Source organism: Ailuropoda melanoleuca, chromosome 3, assembly GCF_002007445.2.
Source record: "Ailuropoda melanoleuca isolate Jingjing chromosome 3, ASM200744v2, whole genome shotgun sequence".
Classification (NCBI taxonomy): Eukaryota; Metazoa; Chordata; class Mammalia; order Carnivora; family Ursidae; genus Ailuropoda; species Ailuropoda melanoleuca.
The window spans coordinates 118,189,963-118,211,205 of record NC_048220.1 but is presented as its reverse complement, the minus strand read 5'-3'; the positions used below and the strand labels follow the sequence as shown (position 1 = coordinate 118,211,205).

Genomic DNA, 21,243 nt, shown 5'->3' with positions numbered 1-21,243 from the left:
TTAGCCTTCTGTCCCATTAGCAGCTGAAGAGATCAGCTTTATGATTCCCTGAAGGGGCAGCATCCAAAGGTAAGTGCTTCTTTATTTGATCTAAGCGTGAATATTATGAGATTTGAGCCAATTTGAGAAAAGCTTTTAGGAGTTGATATTACTATTTCAGGCATCTGTGAGCCCTTCAGTGTTTAGTAACCAATGAATCGGATTTGGTAGGAGATAAGGAGGGTAACCAGATGCCTGCTTAGATGTGTACATCCAATCTGGGTCTGGCCCTTTAGAGATGATATGCTTCATTCATTTATTGGCCTTCTTGTGTGTGAGGAGGTCAGGAAGTGGGGGAGGGCTGTGAACAAATGCCTTTTGAAAAGTGTCTATCTGGATTGGGAGTATACCACAAGTCACCGTGACCATGACTCGAATTTACTCAACACCCTCATCAAAGAACTGACCTGGAGAGAAGTGCCTAAAGATGGGAGATCTTGTGTGTGTGTGTGTGTGTGTGTGTGTGTGTGTGTCTACGGGTATATAGGTGGAGAAGGGGCTTTGAGGGCTAAGAGTGGAGAAATTTGCTATTTTAAGTAGTTTTATGAATTATCAGAGTTTATATTAGGGGGTCTTCAAATTTTTAAGTAAAATCATTTTAAAGGTACTTCATCTGCCCCCACTTGTAATAATACTCCTTAAAGAAAATCTGGGAGATGTTGACATAAAATGGTAGATTAAAGATGGCCACAAGTTTCTTGAGACATTCCCCTGGGAGGGCAGGGGAGGGGAGGGGTGGGGAGGGGTGGGGAGGAAGAGCCCCTCCCCTTAAATCTGAGCAGGCTGTGTGATGGCTGGACCAACAGAGCATGGCAGAAGTGGCGCTGTGCTAGTTCCCAGGCCCTGCCATTAAGAGACTAGCAGTTTCTACTTCCTTTCTCTCAGAGCACTTGTTCTTGAAACTGGGCTGCCATGCTGTGAGGAAGCTTCAGCAGCCCTGTGGAGAGGCCCACTTGGAGAAGAACCGAGGCCCCTGGCCAACCCTGGCTGAGCTCCCAGCTGATAGCCAGTACCAACGTGTTGTTGAGCCATCTTGGGAAGCAGATCCTTCAGTCTCAGTTCTGTCACATCAGCTGTTGTTGCATGGAGTCCTGCCCTCATCACAGATTAACGAGAACAACAAATGATTATTGTCATTTTAAGCAATAAGTTATGGGTTTGTTTGTTATGCAGAAATATAGAATTGAAACGAACTAAAAGATAAGAAACCATTCATTTAAATACAGATAGTGCTAATATTTTGATGAATCGCTTTCCAGTTTTTAAACTTTAATGTACAATTTTGAGAATTATTTGCTCTTCTTAAAACATAATTATAATATTTATTTAAAATGTGGTATATTCTTCACTCATTAAGCATGTAGATTTTCTACATGACTACAAGTCTCATGTATAAATTTAGGGGCTACTTAGTAGTTTATTATACAGATGTATTTTCTGTAATACTTAACCATTCATTTATTATTGGAAACATAGGTTGTTTTCAAACTTGCTATCATAAGCAACACTGCTTTGCTTAATTTCTATACCTAAAGTTTCTTTATGTACGTAGGATTCTTTTCATAGAGTTGGTTATGAAAATAGAATTATGGAGGGTCAAAAGGAATGACTCATATTTGCTAGATAGGATTATTGTTATCTTGATGGTTACCTTATCAGTGAATGCCCAATTGGAGAGGACAGAGATGATTCTGGGAAATATTCCTAGTATAAGAGTTGAATAGTGTCCCCCCAAAATTCATGCCCTCCTAGGACCTCAGAATGTGGCCTTATTTGGAAATAGGGTCTTTGCAGATACAATTACATTAAGATGAGGTCATAGTGGATTAGGGTGGGCCCTAAATCTGATGCCCCGTGTCCTTATAAGAAGGTCATGTGAAGACACAGAGATGAAAAAAGACCGTGTGAAATGGAGGCAGATATTGGAGTCAAGGAACTCTAAGAATTGTTGGGCAACCAACAGAGGGTAGGACAAGGCAAGGCAAGATTCTTCTCTAGAGTCCTCAGAGGGGACATGGCCCTTGTTTTCAGACTTAGCCTCCAGAACTGTGAGAAACTAAATTTCTGTTGTTTTAAGCCACCCAGGCTGTGATAATTTAAGGCAGCCCTGGGGAATGAGTACACGTTGCAACAAGACGTAAGGAACACTTGGACCCATGTGAACTCTTCAAGGCTGCATATCACCATTCACTAAGCGCTCAGGAAAAGGGAAAAATCACAAGACTTTCTAGATCCAACATCAAAGTTTCGAATCCTGTTGTCGTCCATCTCCCTCCCCTGCTCCCCAGGTCCAACCATCAGTATGGACTTGAGTTATTATAATTGTTGTTTTAAGCCACTAAATTTTGGGGTAATTTGTTACACAGCAATAGACAACGAATACAATTGCTAATGCAGCTAATTCATCTTACATTTTGAGTAAGCCACTAGTTTCCAGAGAGACTTTCTGTTCGATCTTCTGAGGGTAGACTTGTTAAGAATTTGTCTTAAGGTGGTGAGGTCACTTGGTTTTTCTTGAGGGGGTGGGGGTAAGGGTGAGGGGACAGATTTTATTCTATAGGATGAGAAGACTGTCAGGAATAACTTGGGACAAACCCAGAAGTCATAGCTAAAGGAAATAATTGTAACATTTTTTCCCTTCAGTTCCTTTGAGTCAGCAGAGTTGCTGCCCCTTCTCTGTTTCCCCTCAAGTTGACTCGGCTGGAAGTGGTTCCCTGAGTTGCTATGGCTTCCACACTTGGTCTTATCCTTCATCCTTGGGACAGACAAGCAGACATCCAGCATTACAGCCTCCTATCCAAAGTATCCATGACATTCTAAGCTTATGAGTAAGTCTTCCTCATAGCCTTTTTTATTCTGAGACATCTATGGCTGATGGTTTTGCTGTTTATAAGTCACTCTGAAGCGTGGGTGGCTGACAACTGGGTTCTCTCCTCAGATCTGCCTGACGGAGCTGATGTGACCAGATGTCTGGTGCTGCTCTCAGATCTCTGAAGTTGACCAGCCATGGCAAAAGATAAACATATGAGAGAAGAATATTTACTGCACTAATCAGGAGTCTTAATCAGTGGTATGGCTGGTATCTTGGAAGTAGCATGAAATATGAAGTCAGAAGTTTGGGGTTTATGTTTCTCCTTCACTAGTTAGTAATTTTGTGAGTTTAGGGAAGATATAAACAGTAAGCCTCAGTTTTTTTCATCAGTAGAATGGCAATATCAATCACTCTCACTATATCCAGAGGGATATTTTATGGTTCCAATGAGTGTGTGTGTGTGTGTGTGTGTAAGAGCTTTGCAAATTATGAAATGCTAATATAGTTGGTCACTCATGGTTATTTCTTATTAGTATCTCAGTATTGTACACGAAGGACATATTCTTAGAAAACAAGCCCAAATCCTTATCAGCCCCATATTTAAGAATCACTGTGGCAGAGAGGATGCTGTATTCAAGGAGAATTTGATTCTGTGTGTTTGAGAGGTTGTCATCTAATGTGAAAGTTATCCAAGATTTGGCTAAGATTGTCTTAGGTGGACTCTGGTCCTGGTTGATTCAGCTTCTCATGGAGCCAGTTGGAACCCTGATATACCTCCTCGTGGCCTTGCTGTTGGCCATGTTTGACACAGTGACCCTCATGGTCTGGCAGTGACAGCACCGAAATGTATCTAAATTTAGAAAAATGGGAAAGCTGTTTTTTGCATTTCTCATAGGCTATTTTGATGTTGCTTTTTTTCTTATTTGCCATTGCTTCTCCCCAGCATTGAAAAAGATTGTGTTCACTTCATCGGGTGCCATGTGGTCTTCCCTTTGACCCTACTGCCTCTTGTTTATGAAAAATAGCAAGTCAGCCATGACAAACCAGCAGCAGTCTTGCCTCCTAAGTACAGAGTCATTTTTCTTTCCCTTATTTGATTTTTAAAATAAGAAAATTTATTTCCTTTGTGGAAAAAGTCTTATTCAGAAATACATGGTGTAAGAAAAGCTCTCGAGTCAGGAGACCTGGGTTCAAATGCCAGGTCAGGCAAGTTACATAAGCTTTTTGGAACCTCGGTGACTCTGGGATGTTAGAAAGATCAAAGTGTGAGAGCGCTTTGCAAACAATGAAACACTACACAAATGTTCTCATTACTGCTTCTATATTCAGAGGCGCCCTCGCAGGAGGAGGCCGGCTTTTCAGAGATTCTGGTTTTGAGATATTTCTTGGAAATGCTGTATTGTGGCATATGTGTATTTGGCCTGAAACAAGTAAGTCCTGAAGAACGTGTTGCAGATATATTTCTTTACCTCAAAAATGCGCAACCCTAGTTTTGAAATCCAGGCCTTACGTGTTCAGTGCCCACCAACAGTTGGCCCCACCTGGAGGTTGGAGACTAGACTGTGACCCATCCCTTTAGTCTTTCTCCTTTTGATCTGCCCCACTGACCATGCTCTTTATTTCACTGGTCCAAGTCTGGCTGAAGCCCGAAATATCATGCATATTGACCCTCTCTTTTGCCTGATTATGTGTGGCTTGGAGGTGAGATTCATGAAGCTGCTCAGGGCCAGATGTGTGGTTCTAATAGCCGTGTCTGGATTTACACACATCTTCCAAGATCTTTCTCATTATAAACAGTCAACAACAGTCAACATTATTCTTTGAGTCTATGTGTAGTTAGCTTTCAATTTTTTCCCTTTACTGAAGATCACAGGACTGTAAATAATGAGAAGACAGAACAACACAAGCAAATGTTACTGCTTTTATCTCTGGAGCTGTCTGACAAGCATTGCCTCAGTGTGCCTTGGGAGCTGTGTCACAACGTGGGCTGTGGCAAAGCAGGCTGTGTTTTTTTACTTATAAAAACAGCATTGTAATTAATCAAGGATTAAGCACCCCATAAGTTATAGTTATTACCAGCTATGTATCGCAAAATCCAGGGAAAGCAGCAGAGAGCTGCTGGAATAATGTGCAAGAGAAAAGCTGTAATTAGAGAATGGTAAGCATGGGAAGGGCATTCAAGCCTGTCTACTACTGAGTCACATAGTTTACAGTTGAGAAAACTAGAGCCCTGAGGGTCAGCTACATGTGTTGGGACACCTCATTAGTTAGTGGTAGAGCTGGGACCATAACAAAGATCTTTGATAGCAGCCCAGTGTTTCTTCAGCTCCACTATTCTTGGAGGTCACTGACTAGAATGAGACAGACCTAGGCTGGGATCCCAGCTCTGCCATGTATGGTGACCTTGGGCAAGCTATTTCACTTCTTTGAGCCTCAGTGTCCCCAACTATAGAACTGAGAAATCAATACATAACTTGTGGAGTTCTTGTCATGATTCAATGAAATAATTAATAGAAGAGAAAGACTTAACCAATGGCCAAGACATCAGTAAGTGCTCAGTAAGTGGCAGTTTATGGTTTTACAAAGGGCATGGTATATATAAGTCACTCTACCGTTACATAAACTTGGCCTAACAAAAATGGATTTGCCAGCAATTCTAATCTTTTCTCAGCTTGGTTTTCCTTCTATCCGCCTTTGGTTTCCAGAGCTAGATCTGATTTCTTTACCCATGTCTTTCAAATACAGTCCAGAGAAACTGAAATCAGTTTTTTCTTTTTCTCTTGCTAACTCTCTGAGCCATCATTAGTCATATTGGAGTCTGTTCACTGATCTGAGACTTGTACTTAAAATTCAGATCGTTTTTTGAAAAAGAGTTGTTGGAGAATCCAAATAGAAGCCTCACAAAAGACTTTAGACTTTGAGGATTTTGTGTGTGTAGGTCACTCTCCAATCTAGCCTCCCTGATCTCTCTCTCTTTGTTCTTTTTAAAAGAAACACCAACAATTCCAAGGCTGCTTCAAAAGGAGTAAAGGTGAAATGAAGAAACATCTCAGGACTGCCCGACAGAGAAATGCGGAAGGCAGGAAGGAGGGGCATGCCAGCCAGCTGCCTTGGTGGCTGCGTCAAGGCCTCAGGTGGGTTCCAACAATGTTGGCAGGAGACTGCCATGGGCTCATGCACTGAGTGGGGAGGTAGAGCTGAGGAAATGGAGTGTGCTGAAGGAGTGGAGTGGTGGAAGGCCAAGTACTGAAACGCCGGAAGGCCTTGTGTATGGTTAGAAGGGGCAGCTGGCTTCCCTTCAGTTCTATTCCCTGGGCGTGTGGCTTGACAAGACCCAGAATGTGAGCCATGGCAGGTGCAATCCATTTTGATTTTCAGACAAGGAGGGCACCTAAATCTCGGGGCATCTGAAGGTGGGCTGAGGCTTACTCCCCTGCACCACTCAGCTCTCTGCAAATCTTGCCTCTTTCTCCTGTCAATGCCCCTTAGAGGCGGGACAGTGAGAGAATTTCTGTTCTGCTTCCAAGGAAACTGAAGCACAGGGACTTAAATTAGATTTAAAGTAGCAGGTATGACTGAGGTATCTCTGGGACCGAGAGTTTCTGTAGCCCCAGGTGGCATTTTATGGGCACTGTTCATAAATATCCCATCAACCCTCAGATAGAGGGAAAGTGATCTGGTCTTAGAAAATGTCAGACCAGAGATCCCACAAAAGTCAAACCCATGACTGGGGTGTAAGTCATGTACTTGGGCAGCGTCTGTCTGGGCAGTACATAATTGTGGCCATGGCTGCATTGCTAACCTCTCACTCAGCCATTTGCTAAAGCAGTCATTCTTTGGGAAATGGGAGTTGGACCCTTCCCCCTTCTGAAATCCAAAATCCCCTCAGCGATGTCCTTGTCCATACCGCCCTTTCTGACAGCTTGTGGTGCCTTACAAGTTGCTGAAAGAATGTTGCCTGGAGGAAGGCTTTCTGGGTTAAGACACGCTATGGATTCAGCCTTCCCGTGTACGGTCTCAACATAAAAGGGTGATCCAATATCAGCAGAAACGGATTCCAATACATCGGGCTGCCTCGGAGTCATCTGGGGACAATTACCAGAAATATCAAATCCCGGGCCCCACTCCCAGTCATTCGGATTCAGTAAGACCCTGAGACAGGGCCCACAATTCTGCATTTGTGACAAGTGTCCCAAGTGACTCTGAAGCAAGAAGCCATGAACACTGCTCCATGAAACACTTCTCATGACAGCACAGAGTAGTCATGTTCCTTCTGATTCTGAGCTCGAGAAGACCTGGGAAACTTGGTGCCTCAGGTGCCCTCAAGACCCCGATGACGATATGGCTGAGTTGAGAGACTGGCTGCTTGATCCGGGCAGCTGCAAGCAGTGTTTCTGTCTTGGCCCCACTCCAACCTCTTGATTTTCTGGCTTTCTACCCATAACATGGAACACCCCATATTTTGAGGTAAGAGGAAAGATACTGTATGATAATAAAGGAAATGTGGACTAGAGGTGTTCTATCTTTTTAAAAGAATTGTATTGTTTAATGTACTTTATTTTTTAGAGCAGTTTTAGGTTCACAGCAAAACTGAGAGGAAGGTACAGAGATTTCCCGCACATATCCCCTGCCACATCCCCCCCCACACACAGTCACCCTCATCATCAGCATCCTCCACCAGAGTGGCACATTCCTTACATGAGATGAACCTAGATTGATACATCCGTATCAAAAATGTTCTATCTTAAACTCACATACATTTAACCACAGCTGACACTTCCTGATTTTCACAATAACCTCACTAGAGTTTCGCAATAAATCATTTCACTCATGAAGATACAGAGGCATGGAGATGTGTTCTAGAGCTGATAGTGACATCCGTCACTCCACTGACTGGACGACTGAACTGATATCTGGGTCCTCAAGCTCCCATGGAACTAGACCCAAGGCTAGAACATGATCCAATCACCAGGTGGGGGGCTTCCTGGCAGGCTCTCCCTCTCCTGCCTTTCTGTATAAAATCCCTGATTGGATATAGGTGTTGCCACCATTACCTTAATCCAGAGAGTTACCAACAAGACATTCAAAATGAACTTGAAAGACTTTTACAACTTTTATGTGATCTGAGTCTGAAACTGGACCAGCTATAGCTTAATAGTCTACTCCAGTTCTCTTAGTGGAGGTATCTTGGACTTAGCATAGATTATGGTGGGAGTCAGGAGACCTGAGTACTGCTTCCAACTTAACCAATAATTTGCCGTGAGCTTGGGAAATTTACCAGCTCTTGGGGTTTCCTATCTCTAAAGTGAGAGTTCTTGATTCTAGGCTCTCTTTTGGGTCTAATATCCTTCAAACTAACTCCCACCAATCCACTGGGAAAGCTAAGGTTGTACGGACAAGTGCCTCAGCCAGGAGCCAGCCTGAGAAGAAATCACTGCTGCGTGGTGAATTTCCAGGGGCACGGAAGGCAGAGGCTCAGGGCTCAGAGGAAACATGGCAGTGGGTTACGTTTACATTTTCTTGCCCAGTGGACATAAACAGATGCCTCCACCATTCATTTTGCCTTCAGCTTTTGTCTTGCTGCCTGGGGACGTCCCGGACCTCTTGCAGTGGGAGCAGGATGGCAAGGAGGAAGCTCGTGAGGAGATATTTGTGCTTTCATACCTAAAAGTGAGTAAGAAGGTGGTGGGCATCTCTAGCCACAGGCAGGCGTGGGCTCCCTGGGGGCCACCTGACCTTGTGACCAGGCGTGCGAATGTTGCTCAGGACTGATGAATCATTGTGAGGCTGGGCCTTAGCAGCACCTACTTCATCTCCAACTCCAAGGATATTGGCAGCACATTTGCTGGAATCTGGGTTTCGAGTAAGTGAAGGGCACAGACTATGCTTTAAGGATATCGTCAGAGCCTCAGTCATAGCACTCAGTAAATGCCTACTGAATGAATGAACACCCCTGAAGGATGGGATCTAACAACTGGAAGGAAACAAACAATTTGCCCCTCGGTACAGCTGTTTCTGTGACTAGACTATGGAATGCCAGGACCAATGTATGGGTTCCATCTCAGTGCCTCTCCTTATACTTCTTTACCTGTGTTGATGCCTGCTTTCTCCGTATTAAGGACCTCTTAACGAAAGTGGGCTGAGACCATCTCTATTTTTTAAAATATATTTATTTAAAAAATAATTTTATTGTAGCAAAAAGCACATAACATAAAATCTAACATCTTAGCCATTTTTAACTTTACAGTTCAGTTGGGTTGAGGATATTCACATTGTTGGGAAATGGGGACTATCTCTTTTTAAGAGCAGTTCCTGAGACCTGAAAAATATATACATTTCAGGAATGAAATATTATAGGAGAAATGGCTATTGAATACCTTTCTAAACTTTAAGTTCAATTTTCTAAAAAATTATTAAGGAATTGGTGCTATGTTTTCATGATTAAAAAATCCTTCAGTAGTTGAATTTAAAAGAAAGAGTTCACGTGGTGACCGTGACTATTACAGAGGCTTTTGCCGCATCTTTCAATTTGGGGCTTTCTCTTACGATGTAAAATATTTCAATGTCATATTATTTATTTCCTCTTTGGTTGGGTGAGCATCTTCCACATTAAATAAAGCTGGGTTTGCCATACCGCATATCACCATTAGGTGCTACTGCTTGACATAGTAGAGGGACTGGGGGCACCTGGGGGCTCAGTCGGTTAAGTGAAGGACTCTTTGTTTCAGCTCTGGTCATGATCTCAGGGTCATGAGATGGAGCCCCAAGTCAGGCTCCGTGCTCAGCAGGGAGTCTGTCTGAGATTTTCTCTCCCTGTCTCTCTGCCCCTCCCCCAGCTCACGTGCACACATGCACGCTCTCTCTAAAATAAATAAATAAATAAATAAATAAATAAATAAATAAAATCTTTAGGAAAAAAAGTCAAGGGACAGAAAATAGGAGAACAAAATTTCTTTCCTTTTTCTCTTCTTTCCCTTTCTGTGGCTCCTGGGTGCCAGACTGCATGCTAGGCCCTGTAGACACAGCAACAAAAAAACGGAATCTCTGGATGAGACAGACAAGTCATTAGCGAAGGAGGTGGTAGGGTTGTTTTTTTAAGAGAGAGAGTGTGTGCGCAGGGGTTGGGGGTGGAGGGTGGGGAGGTAAGGGCAGAGGGAGACAGAGAATCTTAAGCAGGCTAGGTGCCCAACACCGAGCCTGGCCTGGAGCGCAGTGCAGAGCCTCACACAGGGCTCAGTCTCACGACCCCGGGATCAGGACCCTGAGATCAGACTAGAGCCAAAATCAAGAGCCGGACGCTTCACTGACTGAGCCCCCCAGGCGCCTCGGGGGTGGCAGGTTCAGAGGAGGGGAATGTCTGCAGTGCTGTGGGAAGAGCAGTTCGGTCTGTCGTGGGAATGCATGTGAGGCGGGAGGTGGCCTGAAGCAGCGCAGGGGCCTCAGCGGTAGAGGGAGATTTTGGCTTTTGGAGCAATGTGGTGGTGGGTTCATGTTTCTGTGGAGGCCGTGGGCGCAAGTGGGCCTGTTCCCCTAGGCCGCTGTCAATCCCAAGTGACAAAATGGTTACTTGCCGCCCTGTTTGGTTTGGCTCACGTGGCTTTATTTTTTTAATGNGCCGTGGGCGCAAGTGGGCCTGTTCCCCTAGGCCGCTGTCAATCCCAAGTGACAAAATGGTTACTTGCCGCCGTTTGGTTTGGCTCACGTGGCTTTATTTTTTTAATGTGTATTACTTGCCATAATGAAATACAGATTTTTAGCTTCTCTTGAGAAATCAGAAGGTCTAGCAGCAATTAACAAGAACCAAGTCATGTCTGCCCCTTCGGGGCATCAACCCCTGGGCCAGCTAGTTCCCTCGTTTAGGTTTTTGCCTGTTCCCTCTGGGCAGGGCCAGTATTTAGTGGGTGTGTAGCTGAACCAGTTGCTAAAGGGTGAAATCTTCCTGTTCTATTGGTAAGTAGCTCTTCTCAGCTTAGCACCCTTCTTGCTCAGGGTACATTCTCCAACAGCACCTCCCAGCTTCATTTCCCCCCTACCTGGATGTAGAGAGGTCCCATCTGGCATCAAGTGTCTCTATCTCCCTGCTCCAGCGCTAAATCTTGCATCCGTTTGCTGGTTGGTCCTTGCCCTGTGCTTCCAGGATGGCCATTCAGCAGTTTGAACAATACTCCTGCCTTTAGGCGATCAAGTCTGTGGTCTCAGGGCTGAAACATGCAATCTTGCCTCTTGGAGCAGGGAATGTGTTCAATCACAAATTGCTTTGGAATTTTGGTTGGTTTTTTTTTTAACTTTAAATTATAAAAACTTTATTTTCAGAAATGTTTACATTTCCATAGCATGGTGCAGAATATGATCAATATGGAGAGGATTAGGTAAATTTTTATAACCTGAGAGAGACAGGAAATTATTTTTTATTTTTGCAGCTCTGACACATTAAAATAACATGATTTCCGCCCCCATCTATTGAATGCCATTCCAGAGACATATTTAAGTTCTTTGTAGTCAGTGTCAGGTGGCAAATATGGTTAAAATAATTGATAATAATAATACATCCATTTGTACTTTCTAAAACCAGCCTATTTACCTTCCCTTCACAAACAGCCCATCTGTGTGAGCCCTGAAGGCCAACCTCAGAGGAACCTGTTGTTTCTCCTCTAAGAACTCGGCCTGTGTCTAGAGAAACACTTACCCAATTTTAATTAGAAACCGGTGGGGCTCTGGGCCAGCCGGCTGCTCCGTGCCACGCTGCAAACCGGAGGGCTGAGCCCGGGCCAGAGAGTCTGAGCATATCTTCAGGGTGAGATATTTGATTACACAAGGGAGGGGAGCCGACTGCCAGTCCTCCCATCTGGAGAAAAATTTCTGGGTGGCAGGAGCTAAGGATAGGGTGATAGAAAGTGATACACTTAGGAGAGTGGGGTGAGGTGAGGAGACGAGGCCGCCCGGGCCGGGCCTGTGTCAGCTGCCAGGCGGCCAGGTCGCCTCTGCCCTGCGTCTGTCTGAACTGGAACCCCACGGGACAAAATCACTGTGGGGGTCAGCTGGCCACTGGTCTGCAGCTGTGCGTCCTCCTCCTCGCCTCCGTCCACCCGTTTCTCCCGGCACCGGCAAGTGAGCTCACCTCCTTGCACCTCCCTCTGGGTCTTGCTCGGACGGGGCAATTGAGGAGCAGGCAGGCTCTTGAATACTTCTCCCTCCCTCTGGAACGAAGGCGGTAGCTTCCTGTGCCCTTCTCCCCCGCAGAAAGATGGGCTTTGCTGCCGTTAGGTTCTCCATACACCACATCTGAGCTGGGGCTTCCAGGCCTTCAGCCCCGCCAGAGCGGGAACGGCGTCATGCCAGTGACCATGCTGGCCGTTTGTGTGTAGAGCCAGCATCGAGCAGCGTATCTGGCACGAATCAATCCCCTAAGAGTAACACATGTTACTCATGGCAAAATCCAGGCGAGGCGGGGAACGGCGTTGGCATTATTAAGTGCCTTTTCCAAAACTGTGCTGCTTTCAAGGATCGAAAGCATAGCAAGACTTTGAAGTACTTGGGGAATCACGAATGAGTCATGCAGGGAGAGCAGAGAGAAGCAGATCCAACCAGTAAAATTTTAGCCATTGAATGGGAAACGTGTTGTTACTTTCTGTTAAATAGTAGCTCAGATCTATGTGCGATGCTCAAGTGTCAGTCTCGGTCATTCTGAATAAATCAGAGTGTGCTGTTTGTATAATTTATATTCATTTTAATTCTAGTTTGGAATGTCTCAGGTACTCTACTGCCACTCTATTGGAATTCGTGGAGACCATTTGTCGAGCTCTCGCCGTGAGCCAAGCCGTGTGTGAGACACTTTCCAGGTNTCATTCTGAATAAATCAGAGTGTGCTGTTTGTATAATTTATATTCATTTTAATTCTAGTTTGGAATGTCTCATGTACTCTACTGCCACTCTATTGGAATTCGTGGAGACCATTTGTCGAGCTCTCGCCGTGAGCCAAGCTGTGTGTGAGACACTTTCCAGGNTCCAGGTTATCAGCGGTCACGGCTGAGCTGGGAGATAGAGACTGTCCTCACTGTGCACAAGGAACCCGAGGCCCAGACTGGTTATGAGACAGCATGACCCTGAGCTTGGAGAGACTCAGTTTGCTACCTCTGCCTCTTACGATATGGGGACTTCAGGGAAGTTATTCAACTATAGTCATTAAGGCCAGAATATTTGGAAAGAACTGCGTGTTTGTCTTGGCCAAACCATGTTGGTCAGTGCAGTCGGAGGAGCAGCAGTACGTGAATGCTGCATTGCGTGTAGGATAGACACGTCTTTACGTGAACTTCGTGACTTCTTTGTTCCCTTTCTTTGGGATGTGAGGAGAGGAGGCCTTCAGGTCAGGCCGACTTTGAATTCTGGAATATGGAAGAGCCTGTTCACTCAGAGGCTGGACAGGCCTTTCTCTTGGATATGAAAGATTTATGACCTGTTCAGCCAAAAGCCCCACCACAAAAACCTCATCGAGCTTGCTACACGTGATCTTCCAAATATCAGCTCAGATTAAAAAGACCGTCTGGCCTGCTGACAGTCACCCGTTGGCTTCCGCACTGTGTGCCATTGTACGGTGCTCCCTCAGGAACCGATTAGGTGGTTGTGTAAGGTGTCTGCAGCGCACGCTGGAGTAGCGACTCTGTTTGGCCCATGATGTCACTGGCTCACTCTGGTCCCTTCTCATCATATGGCCTTTGCTGTGGTGTGCTTGGCATCCAAAACACATGAAATCAGACCTTCCTTGAGTTTTCTGTGAAGTAATGATAGCGCCTAGAATGAGTCACTTGGGACAAGAGCCTTTACATCCCTGAAATAATTATGATGTAAGAGCTGAGAGTTCTGGGAACCTATTTTTTCAGCTCTTCCATCTGGACAAGTCCCTCAGCCTCTCAGAGACTTCGTTTATCCGGAAATGGGGGTCATGGTCCCTGCAACCCCAGTGGATTAGAATGCATAGTATATGTAAATTACTTCCCTCTTTCTCCCCCACTACCCCCAATCAATGACCATGTCCAAGCATTCCACCTCTTAAGTATCTCTCAACTCCTTCCACGTTTCTCTATCTCTACGGCCACCGCCCTGGTCCCAGCCACTGTCTGCTCTCGCCTTTGATCACTACACTAGCCTCTTGACTGGGTTGGGTGCACCTTCTCCTGCATCCCTCTAGTAGACATCCCTGCTGCTGCCTCAGTGATCTTTCTGGACAATCAATCACTCGGAACATATCCTCTAGCGTAAAACCTTCCAGTGGCATCTTTGTGCTCTTAGGATAAAGCCCAGATTCTTGATCTTGACCTATAAGACCCTGAATGAACTGTTCCTGTCTATATCTGGAACCTTATGTCATGCCCCTCTCCCCGTCACTAGCAGCATCACAGCCAAATCGACTTATTTTCAGCAACTCAGACAGACCAAGAACTTTCCTCTTCAAAAGACCTTGGCACTGGACATTCCTTCTGCCTGGAATATCCTCTAACCTCTTCTCAAACCCCTCCCATGCCCTGCTAAATCCAGATCCTTCTTCAAGAAATAGTTGGAAATGCCACTGCTTTGGGTAATCCTTCTGAGACCTCCCTACCCCATTATATAATCTCCTGATCAACAGTCTTACTCTATGTCATAGCGTACGTCACACCTCCAATTGAATAATTACCTGGGAAAATATTTGTTTAAAGTCTGTCTCCTTCTCAGGACCATTTCTTCTACCCATTCTCATTCCCAGCATCCCATGTGGCATATAATGTCCACCGATGAACATTCTGGAGGGGATGATCTTTAGTATTCCTCTCTGAATTTAATTCTGACATTTTTTACAGTTGAACATCCTTGGAGACACCTTTGCTGTTTCATATCCAGCCTCTTGTTGGTTGAGAGGACGATGGCTCTTGAGGGGACCCCATCTCCGTGTTCTCCTAGTCACCAGGGGCTGGCTGGAAAGCATGGTTAAGGAAAGGTCAGTAATCTGCTGAAGGTCAGAGCTAGAAAGAAGCTTAGGGTTCAGTGAACCCCATGGCCATATTTTACAGATGGGGAAACTGAGGCCAAGAGAAATTGAATGTTATGTCTAAGAACAGAGCTAAGGAATGACTTCAATGACCCCAAAATGTTCTTTTATCAGGTGGAAATACAGCAATATAAAAATATGCATTTATACATGATTTGTAGAACATTTTGTAATTTTTACTTTGATTGCCTCATTGATCCTCGTAACAGCCTTGAGAGGAAGGGAGGGCAAGCATTGCTTATCCTCACTCGACAGAGGAAGAGACAAGAACAGAGCGTATGGGTGATTTACACCCACTCAAGGTCACCCCAGCTTCCAAATGCAAACACCTGAGCCCCTGAGCTTCTGGTTCTTGGGTGGGTGTTTTTCCCATGTACTACCCTGTACCTCTTACAGATAAAATCTTAACACTCCGGTAAGAAATACACTGGCCAGAAATACCTTTCCTCACAGGTGTGAGCAAAGAAAAGTTCTGCCTCGTTCTCTTTCTTGCTCAGTTGGTGGTTGTGTCCCCCGTCACCCACCTTTCCATCTGTCAGGTGAAGCTGCCTAAGGTCAGAGGACGAGACGGGAAGAGCGTGCTCACACTGCGGAGTCAGCCTCACCGGGGCCTCAACCCCCCCTCCGCTACTTAGCAACTGGGTGACCCTAACCAGGTTCATATGAATCTCTCTGAGCTTTGGGCATTTGGGTGTAAAAAGCAGGTACTCATTGCCTCTTCCTAACTTTGCTGAGGATTGAATGAGGCAGTACCTTTAGGGTATAGAGAAAACAGAAGGCACTCCGTTAACACTATTTGTCCTAATAGCAAAGGGAGGCTAGAGCGACAAAGCTGAGAACCCTGTCAGAAAGGGCCAGTCTTGGGGCGCCTGGGTGGCGCAGTCGTTAAGCATCTGCCTTCGGCTCAGGGCGTGATCCCAGCATTCTGTGATCAAGCCCCGCATTGGGCTCCTCCACTGGGAGCCTGCTTCTTCCTCTCCCACTCCCCCTGCTTGTGTTCCCTCTCTTGCTGGCTGTCTCTCTGTCAAATAAATAAATAAAATATTAAAAGAAAGAAAGAAAGAAAAAAAGAGCCAGCCTTGGGGTAGAAGAAGTGTAGGGAGTTGTCAGGAGGGCAAAACGGGGGTGTGATTAAAAGGGGCCAGTTTTGCAGGCTGATGTGGATTGTATTTTAGCTGCAGTCTTGTTGGCTGCCTCCTGGTTTCACGTGAGTTCCTATGTGCCAAGTGCATGATACACGTGCCTGCTAGCTCATGGGGGAGCAAAGGTCAGCAGGGGCCCAGCAGCTCCCCTCCCCCCAACAGCATCAACACATTGCCGCACATGCTACGTTCCCCATCTCTGCATTTGGATGGGGAAAGTTAAATAAGTGGGAGAAAATGTTTATAAGTTAGTCTGATTGCCAATCTGAAAATGGTTTCATTCTCAAAGCTATTTGGGAGCCTTTGTTTTTCTAAACTGTGACTTCACAAAATGTATCCAGAAATGGTACTTTAAGGAAGTTAACTGAGCTGTGAACACTGTAGTTTTATGAGTATGCTTTCTCCTAGTCTGGAAGTCGAAGTCTAAAAACACCATCCCTAAAAAGTTAAACCAGAAAATAGAAATCGAGAATGGTTTTTTCATTATCAACACTTAGAGGAAAATTCCATAGCAGACTCAGGAGCAAGGAGGGGCAGTTGTAGGCAGATGTGACAGGTGATCCAAGCAGAGACCAAGTTAAAAAAAAAAAAGAGTAGAGCCCAGGTCGTTCCAGGGAGGGCTGCCTGCTCAGCAGCGTCGTCTCAGGCAGGCAGGAGTCAGGGCGTTTGACCAGGTCCAAGGGCTGTGTCTGAGCCCGCAGGCTGGGTCACTGCATTTTGTCCACAGATCAAGAGCGAGTCCAGGGGCAGACCAACACTCCCCAGGCTTCCACGACCGAGTTGAAAGCAGAAGCTGGAGGAGTTCGTTCCCAGCACGAAATCCCCAGGGCAAGGTTCAAAATCCCACACCGGGCGGAGCCAGCTTGGTGCCTCCTTGAGGACGGCAGATGCCAAGAACCAAGTGGAGCCAGAGGAATCGAATGTCTAAATGGGGAGTGAGAGACCGTTCTCTCAGGACAAGAATCTGAGTCTGTCCTGCCACCAGGCCCCAAGGGCACCAAGTCCCTAGGCCAAGGCTGCCGTTCCTTGCAAGGACACAGCCCATGCCTGCAACCGTGTGAGCTCTGCTCTGCTCCCGCTGCCACCAAACTCCATTTTGAGGGGCAACATCCTTTCTTTTAAGGAAAAGACAGAGCTTTCTCTCCTCCACAAATTTTATAGTCATACATTCCCTCATGATTGAAAATGATGAGTTCAAGTTAATGAATGAGATCATCAGGACGGCAGAGAAATTGGGGCTCGCACATATTCCTTGAAATATCTTCTGATGTGAGCATGTGTGGAGGTGAAGAGGAAGGTGGTCTCTGGGCTGGAAAACTGAATTCTGGCTAGCTTACGTTAGATCATTGTTGAGAACAAGGAACCGAGCAGGAAGTTTCTAAGTGGATTGGGGAAGGCACAGTGTTACGGGTAGGTCAGGGCCATTTGCAGGGGTGCTCTATCTCCACTCCCCTCTTTTCCTGCTTCTGCCCATACCTGTGGGATCTCATATACCCAGTGATGACATGAGTGCTGACAACCTTTAACCCTCTATCCCTTTCCCTGCTCTTCTGAGCTTGGAACTCAACTGTCTATGGTTCACGCTCATGTCCCCAGGCAGCCTTAATACGCCACAGCCAACACGGAGAACGCATCACCACGCTTCAGCATCTACTGTGCCCACCAGCGCCAGCCCCTCCATCAGTCCCATCATCCAAACATACACCTGGAAATGAGTCACAAACGCACCTTCCCCCTCTGCCCTGAAATCCAATCTGTTAGCCCAGCCAGCAGATTATTTTTTTTCTTTCCATTCATCGTCCTCATCTTCTCTTCTTCCCATCCCATGCATTATTGCCTCCGTTCAGACCTTCCCCCCCATCTTTCTCCTGGCCTTTTGCAGCTGCCACCTGACTGACTGGTCTCCCTGCTTCTACTCTGATCCAGTCCGAGCCATACTCCACACTGTTGCTGCAGTGGGCTTTCTGATGCGACCCTCAAACGTCTTCACCTTACCCATAAGATGAAGTCCATACTCCTCACGAAAGCAGGCAAAGCTCCCCTTGATCTGGACACTGTCTAGCTCTCCAGCTTTCTCTTTTACTTCCCTTTTCTAACCTCTTTCCCCAGTATACGGTATCGTGCACCTGCTTTGTGCCAGGACCATGTCGGTGCTGAAGAGACAGCGGTAAACACGACTGTCACGTGCACCTTACATCCGTCCACACAGAGCACAGTGCCTTTGCTCACTCACTTCTCTCCACGGCTCTGAGACCACACATTCTCCACCACTTCTACTGACAGAAACACACTCATCTTTCAAGACTCAGCTTCCAGTCCCTTCCTTTCTGGGCCTAGCCTGTGACTCCCCTTTGTGCCCCAACCGCTGCCCACGCATGGGGCTGGATTTGTGCATTCTAAGTATTCCAAGGCAGGTGCGGCCACATCCTCCCTGTGTGATCTTGGCCAACTCACTGTGTTACAATTTCCCATAGATGAAACAAAGACGATGATGATATCATAGGGAAGGTTAAACTTTACCCGTCCTAGGCTTCAGCTGCAATTCTTAAACTAAAATATCAACAAGAAGAAAATGATCAGTTTATTAACATGTGCAGCACACATCACCCAGGAGAAATCGGAACCAAAGTAACTTAAAGCAGTGGCTTATCTATCGTGTTCAACAAAGAACAGTTCATCTGTAGGGGAGTGACAGGACAGAGGAGAGCCGCGGTAGGCGTCCCCGCGCCGTGGCCACCTGTGGGAAGGGTATATGGGAGGGAGCTAGGGGCCAGATTTGTTTGCAGCTTCCTCTGGTGCCACCTCGGGGCTGACAAGAGCCTGTCACCAGTAGAAGGAGAATTTCTATCTTGACTTGAGGCAGAAAAAGAGGAGCTTTTCTGAGTTTGTTTCTTCTTAATTGCCTTTAGCTCAAAATTATTTTTTAAGAGATTCTATTTATTTATTTGAGAGAGAGAGAGCACACGAGGGAGAGGGAGAAGAAGGCTTCCCACTGAGCAGGGAGCCTGACGGGGGACTCAATCCCAGGACCCTGAGACCATGGCCTGAGCCGGAGGCAGACGTTTAACTGACTGAGCCATCCAGGCATCCCCAAATAATTTATATCCAAGAGGTCTATTTGGGGGTGACATATTCTGCTTTCCTTCAATATCAGTTTCATCCATTTGTCTTGGAACAGGGTGTCTGGTCCATCATGCACCCGATAAATAGTAGCTGCAGTAATAATGGTCATGGCATAGTAGCAAGGGAGAGCGAGATGGGGCAGCTGCTGTGGAAACAGTTTCACGGTTTCTCACGAAGTTCGACATCAACCACGTGACCCACTGATTCCACACCGACGTGCGCGCCCAAGAGAAACAAAAACAGTCACACTGAAACCTGCACCCAAATGTTGACAGCCAGTATCATTCGTGATAGCCCCAAAGCAGAAGCCACCCGAAATGTCCATCAGCAGATGAACGGATAAACAGGTGATGGCATATACACACCAAGGGACTATCATTCGGCCATAAGAAGGAATGCAGTTCTGATGCCTGCTACAACATGAATGAACCTCAAAAACGTTATCCAGCTACCCGAGGGATGANGGGACTATCATTCGGCCATAAGAAGGAATGCAGTTCTGATGCCTGCTACAACATGAATGAACCTCAAAAACGTTATCCAGCTACCCGAGGGATAGGTTTGGGCTCATAGAAAACAGCCATCTAACAGTGGATCCCAACCTGGTGTCGATGAACACAGACTTAAAATACTAGGATTTGGATGGAGAAGGGGGATGATGTTCCCAAACAACAGCCAGTGTGAGAAGAGGACCAAGCAAATGCCAGGGAAAATGCTGGGTGTGTGGGGACAGGGCAGGGGGATTCCTGTCCTCATTGTTTGGAGAGCGGGGAGGGTGGGGCCGCCAGGGCACGCAGTCCATGCTCTGGGTGGGGGCCCTGAAGCCAGGGCAATGAGTGAACACTGAGACTCAGAGCAAAGGGGTCTAGGAAGATTTTGGGGCCATGATTTAGAAACCTGGGAGAAATAAGGCTGTTGTAAGGAAGACTTTAATTGTGGGGAATGCAAAGACGTATGCCATGTGAGACTCAACCGAATTGGTCTGCAGGATTTGCAACGGACTCTGCACCTAGTAGCAGGGAAGCCCCACCAGCCAAAGGTCTTGACAGTCCACATGGAGACGGTAGACGTCAGGGTGTCTTGTACAGAGAAGGTGGGGCTGGGGGACGGAGCCACCAGACTCCCTTACTCAGGGTGTATCTCTCAGTTCTCCAACCCCTACTTTCTACAGGGCATTCCCTCCTTTGGGCTCCTGCAGCCTTTGGTACCTGCTTCGGATTTGCCTTGGCCTTCTTTCCCAGCAGATGGGGAGCATCTTGAAGGCAGAGGCTGTGTTGTGGTCACCACAGTGTGTGTAGGAAGCACTCATTTTCTGCTCATCTGGTAGAATAGGATCCGATCATTTAGGGAAGAGGCCCACCTTCCAGATACCCGCCGAAAATGAAAATGCCTTCCAACTAGAAATAGTGTTCCTAACCTGCCTGATGGGGAGAGGAGGTAGAACTCACTTCCATTCTCTAGAAGAGCAGTGGATAAATCCCTGGGAGAGGTCAAAGGGTCTTTGACTTTCCTCCCAGCTCCTGCATTTTTGCATATGTGTTGCATTTTGGTAGGAAGACTGGAAGGTCTTTTCCTGGGTAATGGGATATTTGAGCTGGGAAGAGATGAGGGGATGTAAGGAGACTTAATATGTGATGACAGGAGAAGGGACGAGGAAGAGGTGAGCTTGCTGTACCTACTGCACAGCCAGGCCAGAGGCACTGGTGGCGGTGAGGTGGTCATCAGGGAGCCTTCACCTGGCCGGGCTTCTGCTGCCCCTGGGAGGCCTTGTGCCACCCATCTGTGGTTCAGGGCTGGGCTCAATGGACTGATTGAAATGGTCTGTGTTATGGATGCATTGTGGCTTCACCTCTGGGTCCACCTGCCCTTCAAACTGGTGCTACTTGCCTGATAGGGCTTTTTATACAAATTTTTTCAGCTTTCCATGTTAACTCTGCTTATGACTGTTTATCCAGCATGAAAACCAGGAAGGTATTCAGAACCAACACAGCCTTGTTGTTGAACATATTCCCAAGATCACCATTATCTTCGCTGTCTTTCCGCAGCTCAAACATCTCCAGTGGTCTATATCATTACTACCCAAAGCAAGGTTTGCAGACCAGCAG

General features: G+C 46.3%; 1 long non-coding RNA gene across 7 annotated transcripts in view; it reads left to right on the top strand.

The window, feature by feature from the left end:
- The first annotated feature begins 2,691 nt into the window (after positions 1-2,691).
- LOC117801592 overlaps positions 2,692-21,243 on the top strand; it is a 30,647-nt gene continuing 12,095 nt past the window's right edge. Inside the window, exons 1-5 of one of the 7 annotated variants that reach the window (XR_004624314.1) lie at positions 2,692-2,867; positions 5,843-5,985; positions 6,774-7,318; positions 8,421-8,521; positions 12,752-12,844. This is a non-coding gene — a long non-coding RNA (uncharacterized LOC117801592). Of the gene's footprint in view, positions 2,868-5,280; positions 5,410-5,742; positions 5,986-6,773; positions 7,319-8,420; positions 8,522-12,588; positions 12,697-12,751; positions 12,845-14,685; positions 14,823-16,742; positions 18,996-21,183 lie in introns of those variants that run through there. The other 6 variants (XR_004624313.1, XR_004624316.1, XR_004624317.1 and 3 more) reach the window with 6 other exon arrangements.